The 9,855-nt window shown below is 35.1% G+C and overlaps 2 long non-coding RNA genes across 3 annotated transcripts; both read right to left on the reverse strand.

The window, feature by feature from the left end:
- Positions 1-5,851: 5,851 nt before the first annotated feature.
- LOC117911721 lies at positions 5,852-6,764 on the reverse strand. Its single transcript, XR_004650900.1, has 2 exons — positions 6,242-6,764; positions 5,852-6,148 (listed from the first exon to the last, which is right to left on the reverse strand). It is a non-coding gene; the product is annotated as an uncharacterized LOC117911721 (long non-coding RNA).
- A 45-nt stretch (positions 6,765-6,809) lies between these two features.
- LOC117910896 lies at positions 6,810-8,421 on the reverse strand. 2 transcript variants are annotated; one of them, XR_004650825.1, is made up of 3 exons: positions 8,394-8,421; positions 7,134-7,484; positions 6,810-7,002 (listed from the first exon to the last, which is right to left on the reverse strand). It is a non-coding gene; the product is annotated as an uncharacterized LOC117910896 (long non-coding RNA). The 2 variants fall into 2 exon arrangements; XR_004650824.1 differs by having other exon boundaries at positions 8,230-8,418.
- Positions 8,422-9,855: the final 1,434 nt, after the last annotated feature.

The raw sequence follows: 9,855 nt of genomic DNA on the forward strand, positions 1-9,855 counted from the left end.
GGTCATCTTTCTCTTTATATTATTTTCCTTAACTTATTTATTTATTCACTATTTATTTTTATTTATTTATTTTTATCGTTTCCTAATTTATTTACTTATTTATCTATTCATTCAATTATTTAACTTCAAAAATTTCATGTTTTTGCAAGGAAACTTACTATTGGAGTTTAAGGAAAGCGGGACTCTCCTTGGAAGGTTTTGGAGGAGAATTTGAAATTGGGAAGATTGCCTTTGAATCGGAAGATTTAAAAAAGGAAAAGGAGAAAAGAAGATGGAAAATAAGAGAATTTGCCTTTTTTTTTAAGAGAGATTTAGGTTTGAGAGGCTAATACAAATAGAAGGGAAAAGGGAAAAGAAGAGAGGAGCACGTATTGGAGTCTTGGTAGGGAGAAGAAGAAAGATAGCAAAAAAAAAAAGAGGGATTTTCTTTCAGGGAAAAAGAACGCACATTGAGGGGAGAGAGATAGGAGGACAGATTCAAGTTTGGGGAGCAGATTTCTTGGTGGAAAAAAAAGGTGCAGTAGCGGGAAGCCAAGCGATTAGGGAGGAGATCGGTCAGTTGCTGTATGCAGTAGCAGCAAAGGAGAAGAGCAGAATGGAAATGCTGAGTTTGAGGTGAATGACATCCAGTTTATTACTGCTGAGGTTAAGCTTGTGAAATGTCTTGTAAAAGATTTTGTAATAAATATCTCCTTCAATCAGTGAGGAGGACTTCCTACACTATTTTTCTTGAGCAGTTTGACCGCCTTATTGGCAAAGGTCATCTTTTCAGACGCAGCCTTATCCTGATAAAATCTTGGTGCTACTATGAGAGTCGGATCCTTGGTGCGCATCATGATTTGATTTCAACATATGCTTTGGAGATTTTGGTTCTATATATTTTCCATCTATTTCATTCATCATTAGATACCCCTTCAACAGTGCTTTGTAGTTTCTTTTTTTTGGATTACTTCAGCAAATTTGATTGGGGTAATTACTGAATCAGTCTAAAGGGTCCAGTTTGCAAATCTTCCCTGCCTGATATTGTGGCTGAACTACCAGAAAATGGACAAGGAATGGTTTAATCAGTCTTGACTTCATTTACAACTGCCAGAGAGCTGTTTTACAATTAATTCGACCCCTGTTTCACTCTTGGAGTCTAATGATGGGAATTCAAAGCAAAGTGGAAAGGATGAAACTAGGCATTTACGGGTTATTAGTCCTCTAACTAGCTATGGAAAATTAATGGGCCACCCAGATGCTGGGATATTTAAAGAGACTCTCTGATCCCTAGTGTTGACTGAATTACTGATACAAGTCCCAAATAGTTCATATGAAATAAAAGATTCATATTCTTTTGCATATATATAGCACCATCGAAAGAACTTTATGCTTTCAATGTATATTTGAGAGCCTATAATGATCAACCTGACTTTGAGACCAGTGAATCAGAAGCAGTCCGTGTTGCTCTTCTTGGTTTTATTTCTTCTTAGTCTCCAATCAATTGTGCAAATGGCGTCTGCTATCCAGATGGTGGTACAAAATCAAGAAGTGAGACTGAAAATGGCCCTAATGAAGATGATACAAGGTTAGCCTGGTCTGGTGATGATTCGAGACCTGAAACTATCATCAGTTTTGGTTCTATTGAATTCCCATATGGTGCTGGAAGTGTAAAACACCATGCTTCAAAAACGGCCCCTAAATGTTCATGCTGTGAGCCTGGCAATGTTGATGATCTGGTGCTCATGGCATCTGAATTGAAGGATTCAGCTGAAAATTGAAGTAGCTTGCCTACAAATGCCGTTGTTGAGATGAAATCAGAATCTGAAGTCGAAAAGATGTCTGCTGGAAGCGACAAAGACGTTGTATCTAAACCTAAGGTTCTGAATGACTCTGTTGTTAACAGTGAGAATGTAACAGACAGTGTTACACATGCTGTGGATGTTAAAATTGAAGGAGATCAAATTACTTCAGTAGACAGTGATGATAAACTGACACGTCAGGAAGCCAGGAGTTTTTGAGGTACCAAGGTATGATGATGAAAACTTCAGAGAAGAGGTCAAACTTACACAGCTACAAGTTGATAAGAAGACTAAAAATAGGGATGCAATTTGTTCTAGAATTCAAATGAAAAGGGCAGTCTATAAAGAGTACAGTGAAAATTTTGAAGCTGTAGTATCAGAAGAGAGAGCTGCCCGGGATTTGCTCAAGTCAAAATTTTATGAAATGGATTAAGTTCAACCTGTGACTATTTTCCCTTATGTATTATTATCAAACTTGTATGCTTCAGATGGGAAGTAGGCAAATTAAAAGAACCTGTCATTAGCAAGTAACAACTTCTCTGGCTCAATTCCAGACTCAATTTCGGGGTTAGAATCAAATCCAATCTTTAGATTTCAGTAGCAACTCCTTTTCTGGTGATATAGCAGCATCATTGACAAAATTGACTAATTTGGTATCTCTTAACTTATCGTTAAATGGGTTTGAGAATAAAGTTTCAAAATATTTTGAGCTGCCTCCAAGACTTGAAATTCTTGAATTACATGGGAATACGCTCAGCGGACATCTGGATGAGGAATTCTTGCGATTTTCAAGTACCATTCATGTTGAATTCAGTGGGAACATACTAATAAATTCTGGTTGCAGGAACTTTTTTATTTGGTATTTCTTCAACTGTTATGCATTTAAATATTAGCCATAACCAGCTTATGGGATCACTTGAAAGGCGAAGATTGGACATGGAATAACTTAAATACATTATGTTGGGCAATAAGATCCATATCCGGTTCCATGATGGAAGAACAGGAAAACAGATTTCTGGTGATGGTCATCCGTGGTTTACTGAATCTATGAGAAATCACAAACAGCAAAAAATAATAAGGCCGTCATTGCAAGCAACATCATGTGTGTTGTTAGACATACCCAAAATTTCTGAGGGCCCATTGGAAATTCTTGAAATCTCTTGTGAATAAGTTATTCGAGTTCATGTACGAAATACATCCAGGTGTTCAGGATATGGCCTGCGATACATTCTTGAAAACTATCCAGAAGTGCAAAAGGAAATTTGTTACTATACAGATTGGTGCAAATGAAGAATTTGTATCCAAATTACTATCAGGCCTTCCATCAACTATTGCAGATCTTGAGCCTTACCAAATCCATTCTTTTTAAGAATCTGTTGGTCATATAATCCAAGCAGAATCTGATCTCCAGAAGAAGGATGAATATCTGCAGAAGTTGATGGAACTCTCAAATCAGAAATGAGCTGAAATTATTGGACAGGCATGCCAAAGCGTCGGTTTTTCGAATGATCAAATGTGATCCGGAAGGTGCTCAATATATTGCAAACAAATGCAAGTGTTGCTACTTTACTTGGAACATATTTCTTATCACAAATTACGCTGATATTTTTGGACATGCTTGACATATATAGAATACACAGTGAGCTTATATCGAATAGCATTGCTGAAGGAGGGCCCTTTGCCTCTAAAATGTCCTATGTAAAGCTTTTCCAATCAGTTAAGGGGAAGACTCTCAAGCTCATTGAGATATTTTGGACAAGGCTGAAGCCACGAATTGGAAAGCAACTTGTTCCTCCAATGATGGATCCTGTTCTCGGTGACTACACAAGGAATGTACCTGGTGCTAGGGAATCAGAAGTTTTGTCGCTTTTTGCAACATTATGCTTGTGTTATTGATATTCTTGGCCGTGCAGGACTACTAGATGTTGCTTATTCATTCATTAATAACATGCCATCACCTATGTATGCCATCATATGGCCTTTCTACTCCAAGCTCCGCACCATAAAAAGACCGAAAACTAGGAGTGATCTGGCCATTATCTGAATCACGTCAAACTTCTCCACTAATTGATGGACTGGACAACCAAAAGCTTAATCTCATTACAAGGAAACCGTGCTTTGGCCTCTCAGCAGCTTGCCTTTCTTGTTTACCCGTTTACATTTATTTCAGATTCGCTCAAGTTTTCTTTGATCTAAGTTTCAATGGCATTCATCCTGATTCGAATTAAGTTTTCCTTACATTGAGTCTGATGTCTATTCGGCTCCTATGTTTGAAAAGATTGCAGTTTAGTAATTGAATTTCTCATAAATCAGCAGTACGGTACATGAGGGTCGTGTAATTGACGTAGGCATGCATACCCCACTAGCAAATGCTGTGCTTACACTTCGAGGATGCCCAGTTTCTGAGGATATATTCAGAGCTCACTCTTACTCCCCCCTCCTACTGGAAAAAGATCTGGAGTAGCTCAAAGTCCTTGAGAACGAGTATAAGATAGACATGATTGAAGATATGACAAAGTTGAGCATAGTAAAGTTGATGTTAATCGCTCACCGAGTTTGCACTCTGCTGATCAGGTTCCTAGGAGTTCATCAACGGCCTCATCGACACCACGTTCTGAGCAAAGATGCAGTCTAGGAGTACAGTCTTGAGACGCTGGTTGTTCAAGTCAGTGGCAGTAAAGATTGCTTTTGCAAGAATCTGGGCAGAAAGGTCATCCTTTGCGAAATGATTTTCAAATATAGCTTTTAATTGTACAGCACAAATTCTACCAGAAATTAAATTCAGAGAGAAATCTGATCACGGAAGGAAAATGTTTCTCTAACTAGTAACTCATCAAGTGATGAATTCGGAATCTAGCTTACAAAGCATGCGTGTAGAATCAACCCCAATGTCCCCTGATGGTAACAAGACCCTGAAAAAGCAACTTGAAAGAACAAATATCCCCACCACTGAAAAGATTGCATCCTTGAATCTGAAAAGACAAAATGTGATAACCTTCAGTTCCTCTAACAGGGTTCTAAAAACACAATGGGTTGAATCAGTTGAAATTCGAATCATTATGGCTCTGTTTGGTTCCCGGAAAATGCGAGAGAGAGAAAATTGGGAGGAAAAATGGAAAGAAAGAAAAAGGTAAGGAAATGAATATAATTTTTTTCACTTGTTTGGTTATCCATGGAAAATTTAAGGGAAAAAAAAAAAGAATTCATTTTCTTTTGTTTGATTAACCACAAAAAAAAAAAAAAAAAAAAAAATGTAAGGAAAAATGGAAGGAAAAAAGAATTCATTTCATCATTTTTTAGCTAGGTCTTATTTATTTTTATTTATATTTTTATTCAATATTATGAAATAATGGTAGATATAGTTCCGAATTATGTTTATGAATTATTTTTTAAAACAGTTTCCTGTTTTCTAAAATAAAAGATCAAAAAAATAAGTTTAATAATTAGAAATTAGAAAATAATTTTATATTTTTAAAAACATAAAATGATTTTCTTAAAATCACAAAATATGATATTTTTAAATAATATATTTGAATTACTTTCACTTATTTCTAAAAAAATTACCTTAAAAATAATGATAAATAATAGAAAAAGGTAAAATATTACATATAAAAATTATATTTAAAGTATAGTAAAAAAAGATTTAAAAAAAACTGGTTAAGAATAATTCAAGTTTCAAAAATTGTTTTCAAAAATAATTTCCAAAAATTGCCTTGGTTTTTTCTTAAAAAAAAATAAAATAAAATAAAATTGTTGGATTGTATAAAATTCTTTCTGGCCTTTAACAGTAGCAAGGTGCTTTGAAGTCCTAAAGGAGAGGAGACTGAGCAGAATTGATAAAAATAATGGGCACAATAGATCCAGATACAATAATGATGATTAAACATTGCTATATGAAACTGGTTAGTAGCACCCACAGGACTCTAGAGAAACAATGCTGAAATGGAGAACAGGCCACCCTAATCATCTAGTGAGGAAAGTAACCAGCGCGAGGACCACAATGGCCCCATGCATGTCCTTTCAGTCCTGATTTGTCAAGCTTGTAGGAGTAAATTGCATTACTTCTTAAATGAACGTTCAAACATCAAAATTAGTTTGATGGATTCTGAATGACATGATCCAGTTAAAATCCTTAAGAATGCATTTTGCAATACATCTTGCAAATCTGATTCATTCCAATAACATAGAAGCAAGAAATAGAACTTAATTGTGCATGAAGAATCTGAAGAAGAATGAACCCAATGCAATATAAGCACAGAGAAATATGAAATTCCAGAAAGAAAATTTATGCAGCAGCCGGTGATTGTCCTTTGTAGGAATAAAAGCTGTCTTTAAGTGTATTGGTTAGTTCAAAAAGCCGAGGGGACCTGCAGAGAGGACAACACAAGCAAATAAAAAAGGGAGATTCATTAGTATTTTTCACTTATAAAATTTGAAGCATCAAGGAAAAATCTGCTTACTAAGATATAGATGGCAGTTGTGAGCATGAAGTTGAGCAGCGAATAATCTGGAATAAGAGAAAGAAGCCACTTAGGCTGTCCATTAGGCTTGTTTGATCTGCACACCCATTGATACTTGTGGAACAAGTGGAATAAAATCATGTTCCACTTTCAAGCCTTTTTAAGTAGATTATCTCAAATTAGGCATCAAAAAAAGTAGGTCCAAATTTAACTGACAACCAAAGCTTACGCCTATCAATTGGACAAGCAAGGAAGGCTCGGGCTGCACTCACATCACCGGTAAGAGCTTGATATGCTTTCATATGAGATACATCACTCATGCCTCCAATCTTAGCAATCTCTTCAAACAATTGCTCTTCTGTATAATTTTGAAGGTTGCTTCTATCAAGAGCCGCAACAACTGCATCCATTCCAACTCTAATTGACCTTAATTCTTCACTTACAATGTCAGCATATTTTGCTTTTCGCTTTTTTGTTTCTTTGTTTAACTTTGGTGCAGAAACAGATGCATCTGCAGATGAGAAAGATGTTTCAGTTGTTGCTTCATTTTCAACATAAGGAAATGTTTCATCTCTAATCCCATGTTGTGATGATCCTAATGGAATTGTGTCATCCAAATTTTGTTCCTGGGCCCAACGAAGTTGTCTTTCTTTTGCACCTGCAGCAAGACTTCCTGTTGCTCGATCTTTTCCAAGAAGAATGGACAACTTATCATAATTTCTAATAGGTTTGTGTCTGAGCTGAGATGCTCCTGGGTGTGCCTTTTAACATCAGAAAAAACAAATATTAACAAAACTCGAGTTCAATTGTGATAATGTCTATTAGAAATTTATAACTCTACATTACATGCAAAATTTTTATTCTAATAACTCAAAAATAATAATTAACTCACCTTAGTGTAAGTAGTCCATACTTCCGTGGTAGCTTCGATCATTTGAGTTGATTCATTGAAACCAAATCCACTACCATTTTGTAAAACTTCTTGAGCAGCATAAAAGTTTTTTTTTAAAGTTTTCATTCTATTTTTTATGTGCTCAGAGTTACAACTCAATTCAAAATTTTCCCCAATTTCTCGCGCAACCATTGCATAAGCTGTCTTGGTGAAGACTCCTCCTATCTTTTGCCCTTTATGCATTTGCTCCATTAATCGATCAACCAAAAAGTTGTCCATTTCATCAATCCAAGTCAAGTTTCTTTTTTCACTTACACTTTTGTGTACTTCAAAGCCTTCACTATGTTCCATCTGAAATAATAATACATATATATATATATATATATATATATATGTTTAAAATGAAAAGTCAAGAGAAGGAGATATAATAATAACTTCATTGTAACTCATTCAAAGTGTGATTTTAACTAAAGGAGTTATAGTTCTAAATACAGTCATCGTACTTAATATGAAACACAAAAAACTATACAAGAAAAGAACCATAAAATAAAAGGACTCATCAACGGTTTCTATTGTAATCTTTCCACATATCCATGGCTATTTTCTCCCTTAAGATTTCTCCTTCCTTGTATTTTTTAGCTAAACTCAAGACCATTGATTCAAACTCCGTTTCTTGGCTAAAAAGCTCTCTATCGACCTCTGCTATTAATCTTTCATTTGGATCAACACCCATGAGATAGTTATGGAGGATACAACATGCTAGTATAATATCAGATTGTGTGTCAACAGGGTAATGTGGCTCCGTCCCACTAGCTATTATTGGAAACCTTTTCTTCAAAACACCAAATGCCCTTTCAATTGCATTTCTCAAGGACGAGTGTCGAAGGTTGAAAACCTCTCTAGCATTTTCTGGTTGATGAACACTATACTCTTTTAAATGGTAACGAGTGCTTCTATATGGGGTAAGAAATCCAGTTTTTAGCTGAAAACCCGCATCGGCCAAATAATATTTACCTAAGAAGCATAGACAAAGGATATTTATTATTAGTAATAGTCACTTGAGCTAATAAATTATTATCTAATCACCAATAATCACCTTGTGGAACAATCAATTTATCAAAATCTCTCATTAATGCATTATCTAGGATTCTCGAGTTTGACGCAGATCCTTCCCAACCAGGTAAAACATATGTGAACTTCAAGTCAAAGGAACATGCTGCTAAAACATTTTGTGTTGGATAGTACTTTCGCCCTCGATACCTTTGTACAACATCATTTGACACTTTTACACTAAAATGTGACCCATCAATCGCCCCTATGCAATCCTATAAAGAAACAAAATTATTAGTTTATTTTAAAATATAAATAATATTCTAATGATGTTTATTAGATAAGTAAGTTTACCTTAAAGTAGGGCCAAAATTTGGTATTGTCCTTGATTTCTTGAGGGCACTTTAATCCATCAGGCTGCTTTAAGAAGACATCATCTAAAGATATTATAGCTCTAAGAACTTGATGAAAGTGACGACTAACAGTTTCACTAGAATGCTTGAAATAAAATTTCATAGTTCTATTCCTTAAATTATGACCAACAATGTGAAGGAATTTGGCAACTTGTTCTTCTACATTACTATGTGCACTATTTCTAAGACGACCTGTTCCCCGAAGAATGTTTACTAGTCTTGCGAATGCATCCTTTCCCATACGTAGTTGATTATAACAATCTTCATTATCCATTTGTGTAAGTCTTTCCATCAAAGCATGTCGTTCATAATCTCCTTCATTAGAGATTGATCTCTCCAAATAGTTTGAGCGATGATAAACCGAAACAAGAATTGCCGCATATGCAGCATACATAGCTACACAAGTTGCAGCCCATCTTCTAAGTCTTTGCCACTCTTCATTATAAGTCTACATGATAGCAAAGTAAGAGGAATGATTTAGTAAAGTCATTATTCAGTCTTGAAATGTGATAGTTAAATTAACTTAATCTAAGATTGATTATGACTATTTATGATAGTTAAATTAATGACAAGTTATCACTTATGGTAAAACAGACCTTACTAGAGTTGAAATGTCTAGTTTAAAGCATGATAACAAAATGAAACTCTTTCTAAGTTCATTATTCAGTCTGAAATTTGCATGATTACTTAAGAATACTTGGTCCTCTACTTGGTTTTGGGATGAATAAAGGAGAGTAGAGTATTAAGAAGAAGATGATGAATGAATGACAAAGAAGTGAACTTACCTGAGATCGTTCAGTTGCCAAAGGGCCACTCGGATTTTTATCAGGATGAACTTGCTTTGCCTTCACAAATAATAGAAAAGTAAATTAGGTAAAAAGAAATGGAAAACCCATACACTATTTTAGTTCAAATGAATCTCTATTTTAGTTCAAAAGAAATGGAAAACTTTATGGTTGAAGAATCCCAATCAGAGAGAGAGAGTGATGTGAAACAGGGCACATGTTAAACAAACCTTCTGGCTGACTCTGGATGTATACTATAGTATAAAATTTACCATCAAATCTTGCTAACAAGACGATTCCACATCAAGATTTTAAGTCATTGTCAGTATGGAAAGATCAGATGTATTAAAGCAATCAAACAGGGGACCTTGGATTTTTATGACTATAAAGTCTCAGACTTGCAGTCAGAAGAGGCGGTGCTTTTGTCATGCACAACCTTATTTCAAACAACCTATTTGATCCTAAAAGAAGTGA

This window comes from Vitis riparia, chromosome 3 (genome assembly GCF_004353265.1).
Source record: "Vitis riparia cultivar Riparia Gloire de Montpellier isolate 1030 chromosome 3, EGFV_Vit.rip_1.0, whole genome shotgun sequence".
Taxonomy (NCBI): domain Eukaryota; kingdom Viridiplantae; phylum Streptophyta; class Magnoliopsida; order Vitales; family Vitaceae; genus Vitis; species Vitis riparia.